Source organism: Psammomys obesus, unplaced genomic scaffold (assembly GCF_907164565.1).
Source record: "Psammomys obesus unplaced genomic scaffold, mPsaObe1.curated_primary_1811, whole genome shotgun sequence".
Lineage (NCBI taxonomy): Eukaryota > Metazoa > Chordata > Mammalia > Rodentia > Muridae > Psammomys > Psammomys obesus.
Window position 1 is genome coordinate 16,630,036 of NW_026596073.1, and position 21,757 is coordinate 16,651,792.

General features: G+C 42.9%; 1 long non-coding RNA gene across 3 annotated transcripts; it reads right to left on the reverse strand.

The window, feature by feature from the left end:
* Positions 1–8,385: 8,385 nt before the first annotated feature.
* Positions 8,386–18,803, reverse strand: LOC129690285 (uncharacterized). Of its 3 annotated transcripts, none has more exons than XR_008722272.1 (5): positions 18,730–18,803; positions 16,450–16,528; positions 16,008–16,096; positions 10,999–11,128; positions 8,386–10,857 (listed from the first exon to the last, which is right to left on the reverse strand). It is a non-coding gene; the product is annotated as an uncharacterized LOC129690285 (long non-coding RNA). The 3 variants fall into 3 exon arrangements; XR_008722273.1 differs by having other exon boundaries at positions 18,644–18,786; XR_008722274.1 differs by lacking the exon at positions 18,730–18,803 and adding an exon at positions 16,918–17,060.
* Between the last annotated feature and the right edge of the window lie 2,954 nt (positions 18,804–21,757).

Sequence of the window (21,757 nt, forward strand, 5' to 3'; positions counted from 1 at the left end):
AAACACCAGGGACAGGGAAGGAGCATTTTGTTTCTTCATAATAAATCTCTCATCTTATTGTCAGAGGCAGTTGGCCCTCCTGGGAGCCTGTGCTTGCATCTCAGTCGTTTGCAGTAGAGCTCTGCCTCGCCGGCCGCCCATTTCCATCACAATGGCTTACAGACTTCTAAAAGAGACAAAAATCTGCCACGTCAGGCTTCTCAGTTTCTCTGACCCTTCCTTTCTCCCCACCAATCGTATCTTGACCTTTTTCTTCCCCTTTTCTTACCTCCCCTCTCAGGCATTCCCTGTCTCCCATTCTTGCTCCAGGGATCTCTTTCTCTAGGTCATCCGAGAGAAACAATTCCTGGATTGAATTTGAAGTAAAGCATTATAAAACTTAAACTCAATCTCAATTACTATTTGGCACTGCATTTTATGAGGATGAAATGCAATAAAACGGCAATTTCTAAATTTAACCAGCATTACATAATGCAATTATTTATTGCAGAAGATTGTTGTTTATACATCGTCCAGGCTATTGATTGCTCTGAAAAAGGCAGGGTACAGGAAGCCATACAAATGGATCAATATTTAGAGTGACTAATCAAATATTTGTTTCCATAAATTTTAGTCCAGTAACCGTGTTTCACATCACGCAATGTAGCCATGAACTATAATTCAGCTCCCCTGCAAGAGACACAGAGAAATGTCTTTCTTCTATTTCTGAAATGCTGCAACAGAACATTAAAGCTGAGTAAACCATATTTTTCTTTCACACACCCACCCATCCTCATTTTGCTCCCTCAACTAACAACCCAAAGCTGAAACCACTTAAGGATTATAATTATCCCTCATCATGATTGCCTGTGTGATGGCGAGGCAGCTACCCATCACAAATGATGTTTCTGGAAAGGAGAGATGAACATCCCAGAGACGGTCCCTGCTTTGTTTTTTGCTTTATAGCCTCCTCCAGGCAGAGTGGGGGAGGGATGAAAATTCAGTCAGGAAAACAATTAGCTGGCCTAGCTTCAGTGCACTGTGATATCAAATCACACAGCAATTAGGAGCTCCGAAGAACCCGGGGTTGGTTTCACACACATTCAAGGATGTAAACCGATCTGTACCCAATGAGCTAAGGCTGGACTGCAAATGAAAATGTCAAACGAGGTAAACAGTGGAAAATTTCATTCTCTGCCTAATCACACTTCAAGAATAGTGATATGGGCTCTGAGTACTCTTAGTCTGTACATAAGAAAATTCCAATATCCCCTTAAGCCTTGATAAATTGCTGCAGAATCTTCTACCATGCCTTCTACAACACATGTTCAATGCAAGAAATTAATGTTTTCAAAAAAATATATATCACATTTGCTGGTGAATAAGAAATTGTCCCGGGGTTGGGGCTATACAGACTGCCCATTAAGTAAAGTGCATCCTGTGCAAACATTTGAACAGGAGTTCAATCCCCAGTACCTATGTAAAAAGCCTAGCGTGATGGTGTGTATGTCTCAGCATGGAGGAGGCAAAGACAAGTGGATCCCTGGTGTTCACTGGCCAGCTAACGTAGCTTAACTGGCAAGCCCCAGGTCCCAGTTAGAAACCCCATCTTTAAGAAAAACACGGTATATAGTTCTCAAAGAATAAAAATGAAAGTGACCTCAGGCTTTCTCATGTATGCACACAAACATAGGCATTTCACATACACATGATGTACACAGCTGCTCATACACAAAGAGGAAAGAAAGAAAGAAAGAAAGAAAGAAAGAAAGAAAGAAAAGAAGGAAGGAAAGAAGGAAAGAAAGAAAGAAAGAAAGAGAGAGAGAGAGAGAAAGAAAGAAAGAAAGAAAGAAAGAAAGAAAGAAAGAAAGAAAGAAAGAAAGAAAGAAAGAAGTCATTCGAATCACCAAAGCCTTAACTGCTGAGTTCTACACGGAAATACACAAAGCCAGATACTGTGGGAGAGCTTTACTTTGAAGTTAGGACAGCATTCTTCTCCCCCATCCCTGTCCCCCTCCTCCTTTCCTTCCTTCTTTCTTTTGAGACAAGATCTCTACCAATCTTTGAGTTGTTGGGTTTTACTATTTAAAAAAAAAAATAATAATAATAATAATAATAATAATGAGAGACAATTGTCTTTTATAGATATAACCTGCTTTTTAAAGTAAACACTTCTTTTTAAAGTAGGTTATTATATAGCATAGGCTGGCCTAGAACTCACATACAGCCAAGGATGACCTTGAACTCCTGATCCTCCTGCTCCCACTTCCTAAGTGCTAGGATTACAAATGGCCCAGCTTTATCTTTTCTTTCTGCTTTTGTTTGGCTTGTTTATTTGTTTGTTCCTAATTGTGTGCTTTTCTCTTAGGTGCTTTTGTTATGATTGAACTTGATCAGTAAGGAACCAGAGTTCCCAGTACAAAGTAAGCTATGATGGCTCCTTTTCTCCTGCCTACCTCAGAAGCTCTCTCCATCACTTAACTATGGGTTTAAGAAGCAATAAAATAGAATTTGACCAATAATAGATTGCCTATGCTCCTGTGGATGGTCCCACAGCTATGCACACATGAGCAGCAAGAATTGGACTCAGGGGGGTATTAATAGCAATAAAGAAAGAGGACATGAAGTTGGGAGGGAGATGGGTGCAGGAGCTCCAGGAGGAATTGGTTAGAGGGAGGTAGTGATAGATGGATGTGATCAAAGTACATTGTATAAAAATATGGTGTTTTCAAATAATAAAATAACATTTAAAAAAGAAATAAAGCGTAAGTTACATGCTTCTCTTATTTCTTTAAACAAACTTCATTTTAGAATAATTGTAGAATTTTAGGAAAGTCAAAGTGGTAAATGAGAAATTGTTCGTACATTCCCTCCTCTTCCTCCCGTTTTTGCGACTTAATATAGCATGGTACAACTGCCCACATTATGAGAGTGTCATCTTTCGGTTGCTACTAACTGAACTCCAGAATTCGTTTGAGCTCTATCCGGTTTTCACTCGCCATCTTGTCCTGTTTCTCTCCCAGGTTCCAATCCATGTGATGCTGCTTTGGGCTTCTACTCCTCTGGTCCTCCTGATCTGTCAGGGACAGGTCTGGTTTTTGTGATCTCGATACACAGAGAGCCTTAATTCTCAAAGCAACATTCTTGTTTCTAAGGCCATTATACCAATTACTATTTAATACCCATGGAAAATATGTCACAGAAAAGCTGTGTACATGAGGTCACAGCCACCCACCTGCCCCAAATGTTTATGAGACAAACAACTACTTGATATTCTGGTTGAAACACTGTGGTTCTCTATCAAATACCCCAGACGATCTCCAATGTTACTTGGAGACGTGACTACGACATTCTGGGAGGCAGGTGCTCACCCATGAGTACACAGGCATGGGTGCTCTATACTACGCCAAAGACACTATGTGGGCTGGTTCCTATGGCAATGGCCTCTCTCATGATCACTCTTTCTTTCACCATTCATTAACCTGTCACTCATGCCTTCAGTGGCCATTTATTAAACACCTGCTAAACACCAAATGTTTCTCTGATGTTTTGAAGCACAGAAGGGAGAGATGATAATAGCAGGTGCAGACCTCACAGAACAGTGGATTCCACGTGAGCCTCCTGGTCAGAGTGTCCAGGGCTAGAAGGAACAAGCGGGTCTGAGGAGACACTACTCAAGGAACCTTGACGGCTGCTTCCCAAGTACAGTGCTTAGGTCAAGAAGGGCTGAGAATAAACAGAAAGGGAGATCTAGGCCAAATGAGAGCAGAAAACAGAGTTACAGAGATGCAGCGGCATGCAGTCACTCACCTTCTGAGGGCTCAAAGGAGAAGGGAAAGTCAGTGTGGTCTACCTCCCCTGGAAACATCAAATGACTTAAATCTTTCATAGCTCTGCAAATACCCACACCTCATCAAAAAGTGTGAGCAGGGAAGTCTGGGAATGTAGATAGAGGGGTGCATGAAGACCTGAGAGCCAACATCACTTCTACACACGCCAGACATGGCAGTAAAGTACTCAAGAAATGGAAGCAGAAGAGCTACATATTTAATTCAAAAATAACACAGGCTATAAAGGATTCTTTAAAAAAAAAAAAATTGCCTGATTTTGGAGTGACAAATTTTGGTGAGTAGGCAAATACATAGATGCAGAATTTGTGAATGAGATCAGCTATGTACAGATGCAAGCTCACATATTTCAAAGGCAATGACAAAAAATTAAAAAAAGTTTCCACATAAGATAGGTAAAAGATGTATTATTACACAAGAAAATTTTGTAATTTGAAAATGCAACCATTGCAACAGAAACCAGTGAACTGATGTGACGATTCAGTCTTCATGAAATATTTTTAAAGTTGGTCTTATGTAACCAGCAATTGCAATTTTAGTTGTTAATCCTAAGAATGTAAGCTTTGAGTGTATGAAGCAATACGTGCCCATTGTTATTTAAAGGAGGGAAATCTTATAGTTCTAAAGACAGAGCACTGATTAAACAACTTATGATATTCCCAAAGAACACGAAATACCATAGACATTTGAAATGATCTTAAAACATGCTTTGATACAATGTGCGCCTTCCTGGTCATGACAGCATGCCAATGACATAAATGTAACATATAAAGGCTGGTGAGATGGCTCCGTAGGTAAAGGCACTTGCCACCAAGCTTGATTCCGAGTTCTATCCCCAGGACTCACACAGTGGAGGTGAGAATTGTCGTCTGATCTCCACATGCAAACTGGGGTATAGGCATGAGCACAGACAGATACATTGATACAGACCTAAAATCTTACATAATAGAAAAATCGTGGCCACTACATTTATAAATGAGCACATGCTTTTTAAACAATATTCATAGCATGAGCCTACTTTTATGGATCCACAAATGTAGTCACCAACACATTAAGATTCCTCTAGGGTCCTGGAGAAACTGCTCCGTGGTTATGAGGGTGTGCTGCTTTTCCGGGGAACTCAACTTCAGTTCCCAGCACCGGTTTCACAGGGGTAGCTCACCACCTCTTATAACTCACATGCACACACCCACGTGCCGACACGGGGACATAATAATAATAAAAGAAAAGTGTTTTAAAGAATTTTTTTCTTTTTCTTTCCTTCCTTTTATTTTTTTTCATTTTTTTTCTTCTTTCTTATGAGATAGTCTCATGTAGCCCATGCTGTAGCTGAGAAAGACCTTGAACTCCTGACTTTCCACCATAAGCCCTTGAGCACACATCACCTACCCGGGACATGAATTCATCAATAATTCTGAAAATCCTCTTGTCTTTATTTCTATATTATTTGTCTAATTATCCATTTGAAACCCCAAATAGCATCTTACTAGGAATGCCATACAGCAGCCATGACATGACCTCTGTATTCCTAGAAAAGCACACTGGCCCTTTCTCCAGCTATCAGACTACCTGGCATTGATTGAGATAAATGGATTAATGGGTTTGATAAGGAAAATGACTTTTTATGTCTGGTTTAAGAGAAATCAATACTCTCCTATTTCCTTTCCTACCTTCAGACATAAGTCTAGTTTCCTTTAACTTTACTGTGGAATTTTAGCGTGAAAGCTGAGCCTCACATACAGTGTGGTAAATGTAGAAGAAACATATTGTCTTTTCTACCAAAGAGTTAAATAAGACAAAACTTCACTTAAAAAAAGAAAAGAAAAAAAGATTGTAAAGAAGCTGCTTGGCAAAAATGCAAATTCCTCCAGGGCCAGCAAGTCTTGAAATCAAAATATGTGCTCAAGCTTGTACTTGGTGCTCAAAGTTGCATTCTGCTTATCAAATGCATTGCTTTAAACCAGCCAATTGTGTAAGAATGTGATTGCAAGTTCTGACCATTCAAAATGAGTCAGGGGACCCTGTTGCATCAGGAATAGAAGCCCCACGGGGACCCACTGAGTATGCTTTCTTGCTTAGTCTGGCATGGCTCAGCACCCTCTGCACGAGGAAAACTTTTTGCCTTGCCGAAATATTTAGGACTGTACTGTGGTCATTTTCTTGAGACTATTGTTAGAAATGATCGTGATCACACAGGCGGGAAGGGAAAAATTCAATGGAGCAGTTCTGTTTCGGGGCAGGGAAGGAGGGAGGGGGGATGGGTTTCTGTCATTTTGCAGCTTGGTTATCTGAGAGGTTATCTGCTGACCCGTTGGAGGGGGTGTAGTAATGGGATGCCACGCAGAACTGTTCTGCAGGATGTGTGTTCTGCCATCTCATGGACTGTTAACAGGGCCGCGCCGCTAGAGTCTCTGGGAAAGAGGACTAGCGTGCATGGTGTATAATGCAGGTGAGCATGCTCGTGTGTGAAGACCAAAGGCCACCCTCTAGTGCTGCTCCTCAGGCACCATCCATCTTGGTGGTGGTCGTTTCGTTGGTTTGAGTCAGGATCTCTCATTGGCCGGGAGCTTGCAAAGCAGGCTAGACTAGCCAGCAACCCCCACAGATAGGCCTGGGTCCAAGTTCCCCAGTGCTGGAATTGCAAGTGTGGACCACCCCGACCAGCCTGGCTTTGTTATGTGGGTCCCAGGGATCAAATTCAGGTTCTCATACTTGCACAGTAAGCACTTTACTGACTGAGCTCCTGCTCTAGCCTAGGAGGTCTAGACTCTCAGGCAGATTTTGTATTCCCAAGGCTGGCCTCTCCACCAAGCTTGCTAGGCATAATCTGCCTCAATTTTATATCTAGAGTGATCCGTGTTTCTGTGCCAATATAAATCTTCTTGGGCTAAAGTTTCTGCTGGTTTGTATGACAATGAACGCTGCTTCTTCAACAAAACCTTACCAAGCTGGACTTATGGGCACTACACACAGTAGCCAAGTGTAGCAAAGAACCTTGGCCTCTCTTGCCCAAGGAACATGTGACTTGAGGGGAGCTGGTGGCGTCCCAAGGATACTCCCCACGGGAAAGCTTGCATACAGGCACTCGTCTGTGTGTGCCATCGTATGCACCCTGTCCTGAGAGACTGACGCTCAGATGGCTCAGCATTTGTCAGGTCAGAGTAAGCAATACCTGGGTCTCCCTGCCTGTCACACACACGAGGCATGTGGGTTTTTCCCCCGGACTGTCCCAGCTTAAAGGTCTATAGTCATTTCAGAGCCTGTGTATGCATCTTCTACAGGGTGCTTAAAGGCTACTATGTCTGAACCATATTGTATTAGTCACTAGTCCCAGTGCTGTGGCACAAAAGCAGCTTAAGGAAGCAAGGGTTTATTTAGACTTCGAGTTAGAGAAGGGATATAGTTCACTGTGATGAGGTACAGCAGGACCATGAGGTGGCCTGTCACAGGAAATCCCCAGTCAGGAAGCAAAGAGAGAACAGGAAGTGAGTATCCCCCTCTCCCACCCCTGCCCCATCTTCTCCAGCAAACCTCCGCCTCCTAAGTACTCCACAACATCCCAAAACACAGCCAGGATACAAATGTTGAAACACATAAGCCTGCGTGGGACGTTTCACATTTAAACCACACCACATACAAATTTTGTGCAGAGACCTGCAAACTGTGGAATTAATAAGGCAACTGGGCGGGGAGGTGCTACAAGGCCCTCGTATACGTTGCTGAGGAAAACATTTACATAAAGAAGCTAACATATGCCGAGCATGTAAGATGCAGGTCCTCCTTACGCACAGGACTCAGAGGAACTTGGTGAATACACACAACTGCAGGTGAGGCAGACCAGATCGCCTCCCTGCTGCCCGTCAGTCCCAAGCTCATGGGTGCTCATCTTGCAGTCCAACATCTCGGAGCAGTTTTATCAATGAACGCACCATGGGATGACTCTCACAGGTTTGCATAAAGATTAAATGACATAGGTGAAGCAGATACTCAGCTAAATATGCCTGCTGAAAAGCATACATGACTTAGAAGAAAAACTGTTTTACCTGCAAGTAATTCACATACTGAGAAAATCATATTGAACCGCTACTAAGAGCCAGGCTGACATGACCACTCGGGAATTAGATGGGAGGGGAGCCAGGCCCTGTGGCCTGAGATTCACAGACTCGGCCTCACAGAAAGCAGCTGGCATTATTAACAAGTCAACACACTCGGTGATATGTCTGTAATGGATGCTTTACAGACAGAAATTTCCAGAATGAGCTGATTAATGGTGCTTTCAGGAAGGGCTTCCAAGAGGCACCGAGTCACAAGCTATTTCTTCAAGCCTGTATAAGAAAGATTCCCCAAATAGACAGCAAAAGAATTTTACATTACATGATTGAGTAACAACACCTTCATTTCACCAAAATGTGACTCGTATGACAGACAACCCATGAAGAGTATTTAATAAGCTCCCTGCCTCTATTAGATAATGACAGAAATGAAAATGTGTGCTGGACACTTATTTCACAAATTTCCTTTTTATTGAAAATAGATATTTTTTCATATAATTCCAGTTTCCTCTCCCCCAAATAATCCCAGATTTTCCCTACTTCCTCACCCACCCAAATCCACATCCTTTCTTCTTCTCTCTCACTAGTAAACAAAAACAATAACTAATAGGCAAAAACTAAGGCATTTTTTTATGCCCTAAAGCCTATGTTAGCTTGTGCCAAGCCCCATATTTGCAGAGACAGGAAATTTTATCTACTCATGTCTACCTCACACTCCCAATTAATTCCATAACTTTTTTCTCCATTTTAGACACTGACTTTTCACAATCAGGATTTAGGCTCTTCCCCATCTCTTCCCAGGAATGCCCTTCCTGATCTATAACATGGGACTAATGTTAGCCACGTGAGTACATGTTTTAGAGAAATCCTCTATAAATCTTGGAATGCCAGATGCAGGGGTGTCTTCTACCAGGTTAATAGATTTTTATCACCTCAGTCTTCTCTGCGTCAAGGCCATTCCTAGAATCCTCTAGTCCAAAGAAAAGAATGTCAACTTTTCAATGCAAGGAAAATACATGGTGAGATTTTTTTGTTTGTTTGTTTTTTAAGGCACAAGCACAAGTCTCCCCCTATCCCTGAGGAGCTACCTGCAGCTGAGCCACACCTCTGCTGAGCCTTTTCCTCTCTGCACTGGGGAAACTCTACAAACTCTCCCTCACCAAACGGCAGCAGCGAAAGCTCTCAGTAATCACTTGTACCTGAGCAGCTGAATACTTTATGTGTATATATGTGGATGTGTGGATGTTTTCAGTTAGGGATTACACATGTATGTTGGGGTATACATGCATGCCGTGTAGGCACATGTGTCTGGAGGCCAGAGGACAACCCCAAATATCACCCCTAAGGTACGATCCACTTGTTTTTGAAACAAGGACTTTCCCCAGCCTGGAATCATCAAATAAGCTAGGCTGCTTGTCTCCATCTGCCCAGCACTGGGTTCCCAGCCTCAGTGCCGACATGCCCAGTTTTTTTCCACATGGGTTCTGGGAATCAAATTCAGCTCTTTGTGCTCCAAGTGAGCCATCCCCACTGAATGTTTTTGGAAGAACACATCATAATCACAAAGGCTTCTGGGACCACCTAATAAGTTGTTCATACTCTTTGGATCCAAGAAGCCTATTGTCTGCAGAAACAAAATCCTCTCAAGGCTGTAATTTTGGCCAAAAGCCCAAGATGATAATAGATTAGGCTTAAAATCTGGCAAAACAGTAGCAACAGTAGACTACGGTAACAAACAGTGAGGTAAACTGTTGAAATCCCCAGGTGAAACCGAGGGAGCCTCACCCTCTTCAAGTAACCCAACTGTAAGTCATTCTGTGTAATTAGATGGTAGAAGATCTAAACAGAGACAAGTATGACAAATAGGCCAGAGGCAACAGGCCCAGGGAACTCTTCTTTGTTTGGATTTCTCTTAGTCATGTCAGGAAAGAAAGATGAGAGAAGTGACCTGAAACCCCACAACCGTGGGCCTTCCCCCATGTCACACAGAGCTAGGGATCGGTGAGCTACTGGCACCAGAAATCTCAGGATGCATCCGTCTTTCATGGTTTCACAGGGGAAACGTTGAAAGCAGACTAAGCTCATGATAACTTCTGTCTCCTGCCTCCCTGCCAGAGATTTTCTTTCGCCTCTAAGAGTGTGAGGAAAATAGGGTCAGTACTGAACTCAAGGGCAGCATCTACCAAAAGACCTGACCCTTCCCACTTCCGACCCGACCCCCAACAGAGAGATCCTTTAGTGGGGAGCCTTTTATTTCTTTGTTTGGCTTGGTTTCTTTGTTTTGAGACAGGCTTTCATATATTTCAAACAAACCTTAAACTCCCCAAAGAACCAGGCAAAACTTTGGATGTCAGATCCTCCTGCCTCTACCTCTGGAGTGCTAGGATTACAGCTGTGCACTGCCTCATCCCGTTTATGAAGGGCAGGGGATTAAACCCAGGGTTTTATATGTGTAAAACAAGTGATCTACCTAATAAGCTGCATCCACAGACCACAAGAGGATTCTCCCACAGGAGCAGACACCTCCCAAGCCTGCTTTCCTTTTCATCTTCTTGAAGGAGAGCAGGCACTAAGTTCTGCCAAAACCGAACCTTCCCAAGTCTCATAACATAATTCCTTCGAAAAACACATAATCTCTCCCAAGACCCCCACACTTCTCTCAAGAAGAGAATTTTAAAGCATAAAGGGAGAAATGACAGCCCTTTCTGTAGTGAGAGCCACCTGCCTTCTGCGCTTGCCTCTTCAACTGCGGCCATGTTACCTGATAAAGCTTTGTGTGTGTGTGTGAATTAAAATAACTCCTTTAGGTGCAGAATTAGGGTTAGAGTCGTGTTGTCCGCTAGCACCTGTATGTACTTCAAGGTGACCGATGCCATGGAAAGAGCTTGTGTGAAAAGTGAGTGGCAATGTCCTTTGCTTCGGTCCTTGTTCCATGCAGCCTTACTTGACAGCACTGGCTCAGCAGTTTCCAGATATTTCTGCAATTAAATTGGGATGGCAAGAAAGTTATTGGTGACCATTGTTCTCCACCTCAAATTATAGTTGTTATTAAATGCTGACATATTTATTGTGTGATTTTCTATTTTAAATATATTAAATAAGCTATTTAATTTACTTACGTGTTATATCTATGCAGAGGCTTGTGGAAGGCAGAGAACAACTTGTAGGATTCTCTGCTTCCACCACGCAGGTCTCAAGTATTGAACTCAGATAGTCAGTGCCTTTATCCATAAAACAAAAAACAAAGCACTACAGGCAAAAACAAAGTCAAGCTGCAGTCAATTTTTGAGTGTTACATCTTTGAAACACTATCTAAATTAAAAAAAAAAAAATGTTTATCTGTCCTGAAGAAGCAGTAAGGGAAAATGACAATTTTTTTTTTTTTTTTTTAGAAAATCGTACCCAGTCTTGTCAGGTATGAGTGGTTTTCAAATACCAAGAATCTGAAGCTTGAGTGTGAAATATTCACATTCAAGCTTCATTTGTATGACAGAAAGACAGATTACTGTAGCTATGCTCACATTATGCCATAAAATTGTTTGTTAAATTAGATGCATGAAAGTTGGAAATGAATTCTGTCATTGAAATCGGATCTTAAAGTGGCAGCTCGCTTCAACTGGTCTTCAGAAGTTAGTTTATCTTATAATGTTGCTGAACTGTTAAAATTCTAAAAAGCATCGTCTATGCCGCTCCGTCTGTCACTGCGGTACAGTCCAGCGGCCGCTACAGCGTTATTTGGTCTCAGGACAGTGGTGGGCATAGATGTGCTGGAGAGACGGCTCAGCCCTAAAGAGCCCCCACCACTCTTCCAAAGCTCAGTTCCCTGCACCCACACCAAGCAGCTCACAAATTCAGCTGCAGAGGATCCAATGTCCTCCTTATGCCTCTTCAGGTACCCATTTACAGATGGTATATATTCACAAATACACACACATAAGTTGAAAATAAAAAGGATAAGCGAGTGGAACATAGGAAGCTTCATTACCAGTAGATCAGAATCCTTTCCTTCTCAGAGTCATATATACGGAACTTATCTCCTTCCCTTGGGTCTTATATTTCTATTTAACTCACAGTGACGACTTAGCTAAGTACTAAAATTTTTATTAACTGTATCCCCTCTAATCTCAAAGACATGGATCTCTTGGTTGTTTTGTTCTTTGTTTATTTATTTTGTTGCATTTTTCATTGCTTAATCACTGGCCTGTTAGAAAGCCAAGATTACTTGTTTTTAAACCATTGCTAGGGAAAATATTTCTGGTGTGGTTGTTTAATAAAGTGAAATAGGGTGGCATCGAAGTTAGGATACCTGCAGGAAAACCCTTGAGACTATTACCTCATGCTCATTCTTCCTGTTGAAAATTTTATTAGTTTGTTTGTCATTAGACGGGGTCTCATGTAACCCAAGCTGGGTTCAAATTCTCTGTATCACTACGGATGACCCTGAACTTCTGATCCTCCCACCTATCTATACCTCTCAGGTGCTAGAAATAGAGGTGTGCCCTCTCGAGCCTGCTTTATACAGTGTGAGGAGACAGCCCACCGCTTGCTGAAAACTAAGACAAGCACTCTACCAACTGAGCTGCATCCTTAGCTGTTTTCATTTCTAAAGCTGCAAACTCAGGTTTCTTCAGCAGAAACACACACACACACACACACACACACTAACTGTCTGATATCCTTAACTATTTAGCTAAGAAACTCCTGCTTAACTCTTGATCAAAGGAGTTTACACAGAGAAGGGACATGTCTGAGATTTGTGGGCACTGTCATGGCAGTGCAGGGAGCCTTCCTGACTAAGACAAGGATAGATGCGGAAAGTACTAATGTCCAGCAAAACACTGAGATTGAGGTCACTACCTCAGAGGGATGGAGAAAAGAAAGCAGATAAAAGAAGGACCACAGAGGTAAAATCTGAAACTCTATAACCTGTGGATTGATGGGATGGACCAGAATAAGAAAGTCAAATACGATGAGACACACCTGTAACCCCAGCTCTTGGAAAGTAAAGACAGGAAGATCGGAAGTTCAAAGTCATCTTTGATTACATAGTAGGGCTGTTTGAAACCCTGTCTTGAAAAAATGAAAAAGAAAAAAAAGATGGAGAAAAATTACAATTTCTTACCTAATGTTACCCACCGTGGCCATCATGAATTAGGTGAGCATCAGGAAAAAAAGGTAAGATGGCTGTCTTTGCGTTCTACCTGTTGAGTGCTGTGTAATAAATAGCTCACTAACTCAAGGTTTTAAAATGGCTATCATAGTCACCCTAATCATGGGTGATTTCTACATCTGTTCCCTTTGCTGTCAACAAAGCCCTGAGACTGGAAGGATAAGGCTCCCTTTGGACATGGCCAACTCACATGACGGTATATTGGTACTAGATACCAAGCTCTGGTGGGCTGTTAGCTGGAACTTCCCATGTGGTTGGCTGCCTTTTTCCCAGCAGGAGGTCTGGGGGCCAGAAGTACAACAGAAGGATGAACCACAACCTGCAACTTGAACATGGCACCATAGAACTTCCAGGGGATTCCACTGGTCAAGTGTTCGTAAAGCTCAGACTTGAGAACAGGAGCACAGTCGACGCCTCTCAGTGGAATAAATGTCAAAAAAAAAAAAAAAATTGGCTATGTTTTCTTTGTCTGTTGTTACTTGGTTTGATTTAGTTTTAGATAGAATCGTGCTATTAATAGGGTCCAGGCTGGTGTAGAGCTTTCTAAGTGGCCCTGGCTAACCTGGAAATTTCCACCTTCCTCTGTTCTGCTTTTAAAACTATGGGAATATACATATGCAAAGCTTTTAAAGCTTTAAGCTTCCATATTACAAGACATAGAAAGTCTCACTGTGAGCCAGGTAAACTCAGTTTGTAAAGTTAATATACCAATCTTAACTCTAGAAAAAAAAAAAAACGTTCTTCTAAAAGATACACCAACAGAGGCACATTTACTGTAATTTTAGTGGACTTTACATGCTAGGCTTTTTACTTTAAAGGAAAGGCTCTATGTAGAATATTAATACATTTTGGATCCCATAAATCCCAATTTATCTCTGAGTAAAGTTTAAATCTCTGTCTGAGAGAAACTAACAGACAGAAAGAGAATGTGTGTTTGTAGACATACATGTACATATGTGGCTTTGTGTGCTCTTGTTGGGGGAGCCCAGAGGAGGATGCGAGGTATGCTTCTCTGTCATATCTTGTGTTATACTCTTGAAACAGGGTCTCTCAATAGACCTAGAGCAAGGCTTACAGGCAACAAGCTCTAGTGATCTGTCTCTGGCCCCCAGTGTCCCTGGGACTACTGGCACTCAAGGTCATACCTGGCTTTTTATAGAGGTTCTAGGGATTCAAATCCAAGTGCTTATGTTTGTGCAGCAAGCTCTCTTACACACTGAGCCATCTCTCCATTCTCAAAGTGTAAATCCTAAGAATGGATGACATTATCTGAGGAAGCCACATAGGAAAAAGAAAAAGAAAAAAGAGCAAAGAACTAAAGTAAAAGCTTTACTTTACTCACACCAGTGGAGAGAAAGAGAAAGGAGAGCAGGGCTGAGGGTTATAGAGAGAATATGGTATGCAAGCACAGCAAGGAGTCTCAGGGTGGATATAAAGCATGAAGGTCCAGAAAGTAAAGAAAAAAATGCAATCCTTTTGAGCTAGCACCATAGGGAGCCATTAGTAACTTGTCAAAGCAACTTCAAAGAAAGAAAAAGTCAGCTCTCAGTGTGCTCAGAGGAAGAAGAAGGTTGTCTGGAAGAAATGGAGATTCTAGCTGCTGTGTCACATGCCTATAATCCTAGCACTTGGGAGGTGTAGTCACCAAGATCCAGAGTTCAAGGACACCTTGCCTACGTCAAAAGTTTGAGGCCAGCCTGAACTATACAAAACCTGTCTGAGAAAAAGACAGAGCTGGAGATAAGGTGGGGAGGGGGGAAGCTGGAAAAGATAAAAAAAAAAAAAAAAAAAAAAAAAAAAATGAATACAGAAGTAATAGGTTAGGATCTAGAAAAATATGACTCTCTAAAATTGCTTTCAACGAATACACAAGCCCTGAATAATGCTATAACTATTAAAGAAATTGAATCACTATTTTGAAACATTCAACATTTCCACAATGAAAACATCAGATTCAAATGGCTTTATTAAAAAAAAAAAAAAACAACTTTCTGGTGTTCCAGCCCTCCTGACTTCTCTATGGAGACTCTACAATAATAACTTGGACAGATATGCTGTACCCTTTAACACAGATTGCTATACCCAGCAAAACTTTCAGTCACCATAGATGGAGGAAATAAGATATTTCATGATGAACTCAAATTTAAACAATATCTATCCACAAGTCCATCACTACAGAAAGGTGCCAGAAGGATAATGCAAGAACATACACCCATGAGAACATAAGAAATAAATAATCTCACACCAGCAAATCCAAAAGAAGGAATGTGTGCACATGCACACACACTAACAAAAACAACAAACAAACAACAACAACAAAATAACAGGAATTAACAGTTATTGGTCACTGATATTTCTCAATACAACTGGTCTCAATTCCCCAATTAAAAAACAAAACAAAACAAAATAAAACACAGACTAACAGAACGGATTTGAAAACAGGATCCAGCTTTCTGCTGCAAATAAGAAACATACCTTAAAACCAAGGATAAACATTACCTCAGAGTAAAGGACTGGAAAAAGATATCCCAAGCAAATGGACCTAAGTAGCAAGCTGGTATAGCCATTCTAATAGCTAACAAAATAGACTCAAAACCAAAATTAACCAAAAGACAAGGGGAAAGACACCTCATACTCATCAAAGAAAAAAAAAATGCCTCAAGATGACATTTCAGTTCTTAACATCTATGCCCTAAACACAAGGGCACCTGAGTTTGTAAAAAATACTACAGATTAAATCATATATTGACCCTCACACGTTGATAGTGAGAGATTTCAATTCCCCATTCCCACCGACAGGTAGGTCATCCAAACAACAAATAATCAGATAAATATTGGTGCTAACAGATATTTGTCATAATCCTAACAGTGGCAGTATGTCTCTGACTCTTTTGCCTGTGCTTGGGGCTCTTTTCCCTGTTGGGTTGCCTTGGCCAGCCTCAATAAAAGGGCTTTTACCTTGTCTTATTGTATCTTGTTTTGTCCTGTTTGGTCCTTGGCTCTTGGAGGCCTGCTTTTTTTCTGAAGGAAAATGGAGAGGAGTAGATCTGGGACAGAAGGGAGAGGTGGAGAGAACTGGTCGCTGTGCCCTTATTGCACATCTTGACTGTCAGTTTGTTGTTCCTCACAGGATTCCCAATTGGGGACACCCATTACTGATTTACACTGGTATCCTTTTAAATCAAAATCTGTGAAGGTAAAGGTCCTGGGCATGGTAAGTTGCAGTATCTTTTCCCAAAGTTTCTTATCTTCAGCTGAAGGTTGAGAGCCATTGCTCTCTACCTTTTCCCTAGAGGCTGCCATCAGTGCCCTCGGATTCATTTACCTGACATACCAATGACTTTAGAATCTATATGCCTTGCCTCAAGTTACTGGCTAATCGAAAATGCTTTCTACTTACCTGTTGAGGCTTTTCTTCTCTTGGCAGTCCTGCACTTAACCAAAGGCCCAAGGCACCTCCTCAAGGCCTTGTTGTTGTCCTAAAGAAAGAGAATCCCAAATATCAAATTTACCAATGAAGACTCAAAAGCCAGATGCTGGGGTGCAAACCTGACAGTCCCGGAGGAAAAAGCCAAAAGCTCCTTCTTCTCTTCCATGCTGTCTCAAATACACTTCTACTTAATCCCCGTCGTCTGGTAATTTGCTCCACCTCTTGACCTAGGCTTAACTTTATTAAATCTGTGTACAGAAAGCTCTTGAATTAAAGGTGTGTGCTGAGCCACACCATAATTACATGTTTACAATAAGCAGAAAGTTATTGGAGTAAAGGTGTGTGTTAGGGATGCAACACACTGAACAAGAAACAGGTTTTTACAGTTCACAATCTCAGGGTTAACTACAGTTTCAAGTACCATGCAACACCTCATACCTGCTCTCCAATTTCTTGTCCCCCAGCTGCAGGCTTGAAAAGAGTTGGGGCTCAGACTGAGTTGCATATGAAAGGTGAAGCAGTTTCTCAAATCTAGCTTAGATAGTAACATAATTGTTTTAACATGTGTGACAGTATCCTGCAGGAAAGATCAAGAGTCGTACTTAAATAAACGAAGCAGAGGGACAGCAGCCAGAGGTCAGCACCATGGTAATATCATTGATTTTTAAAATGTTTGCGGGTAGTTCCAGTGTCGGCAGTGGCAGGAAAATCCTTGGAACTCAGGATATGGTCAGCCAGCATATCCTACTTGGGGAGCTCCATGTCTGTGAGAGATCCTATCTCAAAAACCGGGGAGACAGGGAGAGCTTGGGTAGCCTTGCCTGCACGCGGAATCATAAGGACCTGCGTTTAGATCTGCGGCACCCATGGCAATAACTGAGCTCCACAGCATGTGCCTGTAATCCCAGGCCTGGGGAGGTAGAGACAGGGGCTGGCGAAACAGTTACCTAGTCAGGCTGTGAGCTCCAGGTCGAGCGAGAAACACTACATCAAAGATAATGTGGCCAGTGACTGAGGAAGGTACCTTCATCAGCCCCAGCCTCCACATGTGCACATACGCACTGCCACACAGATTTACACTCACACATAGACACAAATAGGTAGTTGCTGCCTGGGGAATGACACCCCTCATTGTCCCTTGGCCTCCACGCACAGGAACACACACATACACACCTGCATATACGTGAATACCCACACACAAAAAAAAAAAAAAGGGAAGAAGGATTTATGGGTGGAATGGCACAAGAGGCAGAACAGGGGTTGGGTTTGCCTGTGGTGCAGTAAAGCGTAGGGCCCATCGGCAGAGGCTTGCTCCGTATCCCTGACAAGCATAGAGTTGCCCCAGTGTAAATATGCTCTTAGCAACATTGCTCCAAAGCAATTTTCCCTCCTAGCCCATTTGTACCAAAGGGGTCTAAAGGGACTCCCCACCCCAAGAGTAAGGAAAGAAATCTTCCCACACTCTGAAACCCACATGGTAAGAAGGGACTTTCCTGCTCTGTGACAGATGGGAATCCCCTGCCACAGAGACATCTAGAAAATCAAGCATGCCACTCCATACAGAGAAAAGTGATCTTGCCTCCCACCACTTCTGGCCTCTCATAGGGGTGACTCCATCTTTTATGGGGAGAGGTCCAGGAATTGGGTGTGTATGTGTTAGGCAGAGGGGTCCTGTTCCTCAGGAGCCATCTACCTTGTGCATTTGAAATTTATACATGTTGCATGTTTGGGGGGGCGGGGGGGGAGGCACGTGTGTGTCCTAGCGCCTGTGGAAGATCAGAAGACAAAGGCAGAATAGGCACTCTCTTCCCAGCTTTAGGCAGGTTCCAAGGTTCAAGGTCAGGTGGTCAGTGGCTGCAAGTGTTTGTAACACCCCTCAGCCCCGCCACTGCCCCATCTGGGTTTTTTGACACAGTGTATTTCATTGGCAGGGGGCTTGACAATTCAGTTAGGCTGGCTCGACTTCCGGCTGCAGGGATCCTCCTGTCCTGTGTTTCCTCAGTGTTGGAATAACACATATCCCTCAGCACATGGGCCTTTTTTTTTTTTTCCCACGTGAGGTTTTGTAGGTGGATGCTGGGAGATGTGAAGACTCGGGTCCTCACACTTTGGGCCACACCACTTTAATAATGACTGAATCGTCTCTCCCCAACCCACAACTCACCTTTGATCTCGTGTCAGAACAACACAGAATAGCACTGTGAACTTTTCCTTTCTATGGCTACCAAGATCAAAGAACCGGGGACCCACCTTCTTCAGTAATCTGTTTTCACCGAACCTGGGTCATCACGGGAATGCAGTGGAGAACCTGAGCTCTCTGCCCTGGCCTTCTCCGGTTTCTGGGACCTGCCTTTTATCAGGCAAAAGGTGAAGGTGCGTAGGAGGTCCAACTCCTTTGGGAGTCTGCCAGGGAAAGCCGCCTACTCAAACATCAACAGAGGCCAAAGTGCACACCGAGGATCAGCGGAAAGGTGCTGCTTGTCCCGGCATGGAGTTGCTGGCTCTGCAGCCACTGAGATCGGATGGCTCCTGACTCATCGCTAAGCCCATTTATTTCGCCGCTTATATTCATTAGGTTAAAATGATGTAATTAGCCAGGGAAGTGTGGGCTTGTTTGGGGTGCAGCATCACCCCTTCATGTTTTGCTTGTGTCCTTGCGTTTAAAGCTCAGGTTAAAGAAGGGATATTTTATTCCCACTGCACCCTTCTAGAGTCAATTAAATCCTGTTTTCTCTTGCTGCCCGCCTCATGATCTCACTGCTTTGGGGCGGCATAATGGGAAAGAACCCACTTCAGGAAATCTCTGTGCTGTGGAAAGAAAGCTTCGGGAAGTGTAACAGTTCCTGCAGCTGAGGACTTCGCTTTCAGTTATTAGAATAAAAATAGTTTTGGTGATGAGTGCACAAATTCATTGTATACCCAAGGCTGGATCTGCCTTTTAACAGTCTGTGCCCTTGGGAAAAACAGCCCTGCAGACATGTAGTCTGGCTCTTTTCTCATCCATGCCCTTCTAGAAGAGGCAAGGGTGGGAACAGAAAACACTGGAGGCCAGTGGAGTCCTGGCAAGCTCCAGCAAAACCCTGGTTCTTTCCTCAGAGCTGCAAAACAAAATAATAAAAACAGCCATAATAAAAAGAAATGCGAAAGGTGTTCATCCCAGTGTCCTGCCAACAATGGGTCCTTAGGGACAATTGGCCAGGAACAAAATTCAGTTGCACTCTTGCAAGCCTAGCTTTTTTTGAAGCCCTAGGTTTAATCCCAGCTCACATAAACCATGTGTGGTGACTCCTCCCTATAATCCTAGCACTGGAAAGACGAAGGCAGCAAGATTGGATCAGAAGTTCAAAGTCATCCTCAGCCATATATCAGGTTCCAGGCTAGCCTAAGTTGCCTGAAACCTAAGACCCTCTCTCAAAAAAAAAAAAAAGTTATTGATTTGAGCTTTTATGATTTATAACCCAAGTTTTTACAGATGTCCTCAACCTTACTATCTAATATTCTTAGCCAAAGTAAGTCGCCTTGCGCTCAGAACCCCCCTCTGTATCTTCTGAGACAACTTTCCCTTTGTTCAGTCCTCCCACAGCCTTCTCAGGTCCAAGGCTAGTGTCATCTTCCTGATTAAGATCTCAGATGTCATCATTTAACAGCTTCTAAAATCCTATCCTCCTAAGAGATGCTTGCAGCCTGTCTTCCTTACCTGGGTATCACAAGCAGTTGCCGTGTCCTCAAGAGCAAACATCTCCAGCAGCGGATTAAAAAGGGCTTCTTTTCACATATTTGCTTCTTGTTGGTCGATTGTCCTGTCCTATTACTCTACAGAGAGATGCCATAATTAAGACGGAGAAATCTGCCAGAGTACTGGAGACCATCTATCTCCTCAGCCAGACTGGCACCAGCAGTACTAGCTGTGGCATTTAAGAAAATATGGGGGCTGGAGAGGTGGCTGGGCTGGAGAGATGGCTCAGCCGTTAAAGGCTAGGCTCACAACCATAAAGATAAGAAAATATGGGGAGAAAATAAGAAACCAAAAGCTTGCTGTTTAAGTGGCTTCCAGGAAGGACAATGCAATGCGCCTGCCTGTCTTTATTGGAGGTGTTGGCTACCTATGCCACAGAGAAACACCAATGACCAATTTTCCCTCTCATCGCATCAAAGACATCAGAAACTGTCTCTGTTCATGGCAAGGTTCCAGGGCGTTGTTGTCATTATTGTGGAGCATTTATTAATCTTGATTCTTTGCTAGGTGAGTCAGCACTTCCTGTTGTGATGATTTTACATCCGGCTGCACATGCAACAGCAGCTATGGGATCACTTCCTACGCATGTCCCTCAGATGCTCAGCATAGGGCCTACCTAGGGAAGCCCATCCATCTATCCATATGGCCTCTGGTGCCCTGTGCTGGGCACTGAAGTAGCTCTTCCAAGAAAGACAGACATCAACTCCATACTATGAACATTACCCTGTAGGACATCAGCCCCTTCCTGATCTGTGGCCAAGCTTTGAAATCAGCCCAGCTGTGTCCATGCTGACAGCCACCAAAGGCCTAGTTGGAGCTGTTTGCTGACAATGATGGTCAGTGCTCTGTTCTCTTGTGTAGCACTGCAGAATCAGGAGTTTGTACAGAGTGCATGCTTCTGGATTTTATTCCACACTCTTTGGCTAACTTACCTTGGGCCCTAAGCTACCCTATGTGGTGACCGCAGTGACAGCCACAGCTAAGAGACACACTGTTAATTCAGCTGGATATTTTGATGTGTCCAACAATTGAGTAGGGAGTCTCTAGATAAGAAATGCATGGCATGAGGAGGGGAACGCAGTATTGCTCAGGGGTTAAAGGGGCTTGCTGCTAAATCTGATGACCTGAGTTTGAGTCTCCAGACCCATGCAATAGAAGGAGAGAACCAGCTCCTACAAGATGGAGTCTAACCACCACCCGTATGCCCTGGCATACACCACACTTTACAATAAATAAATTGTTGCTGTTGTCTTATTTTGTTTGTTTTGGGTTTGGGTTTTTTGGTTGGTTTTGTTTTGGTTTGGGTTTTTTTTTGTTTTGTTTTTTTGTTTTTTGGTTTTGGTTTTTTTTTTTTTGTTTGGTCAGTTGGTTTTTTGTTTTTAAGACAGGGTTTCTCTGTTTAGCCTTGGCTGTTCTGGACATAATGTGTAGACCTGGCTGGCCTCAAACTCACAGACATCTTCCTGCCTCTGCCTCCATGTTTTCTGAGACAGGCTTTCTCTGTATAACAAGACCTGGCTGTCCTGTACTTGCCTTGTAGAC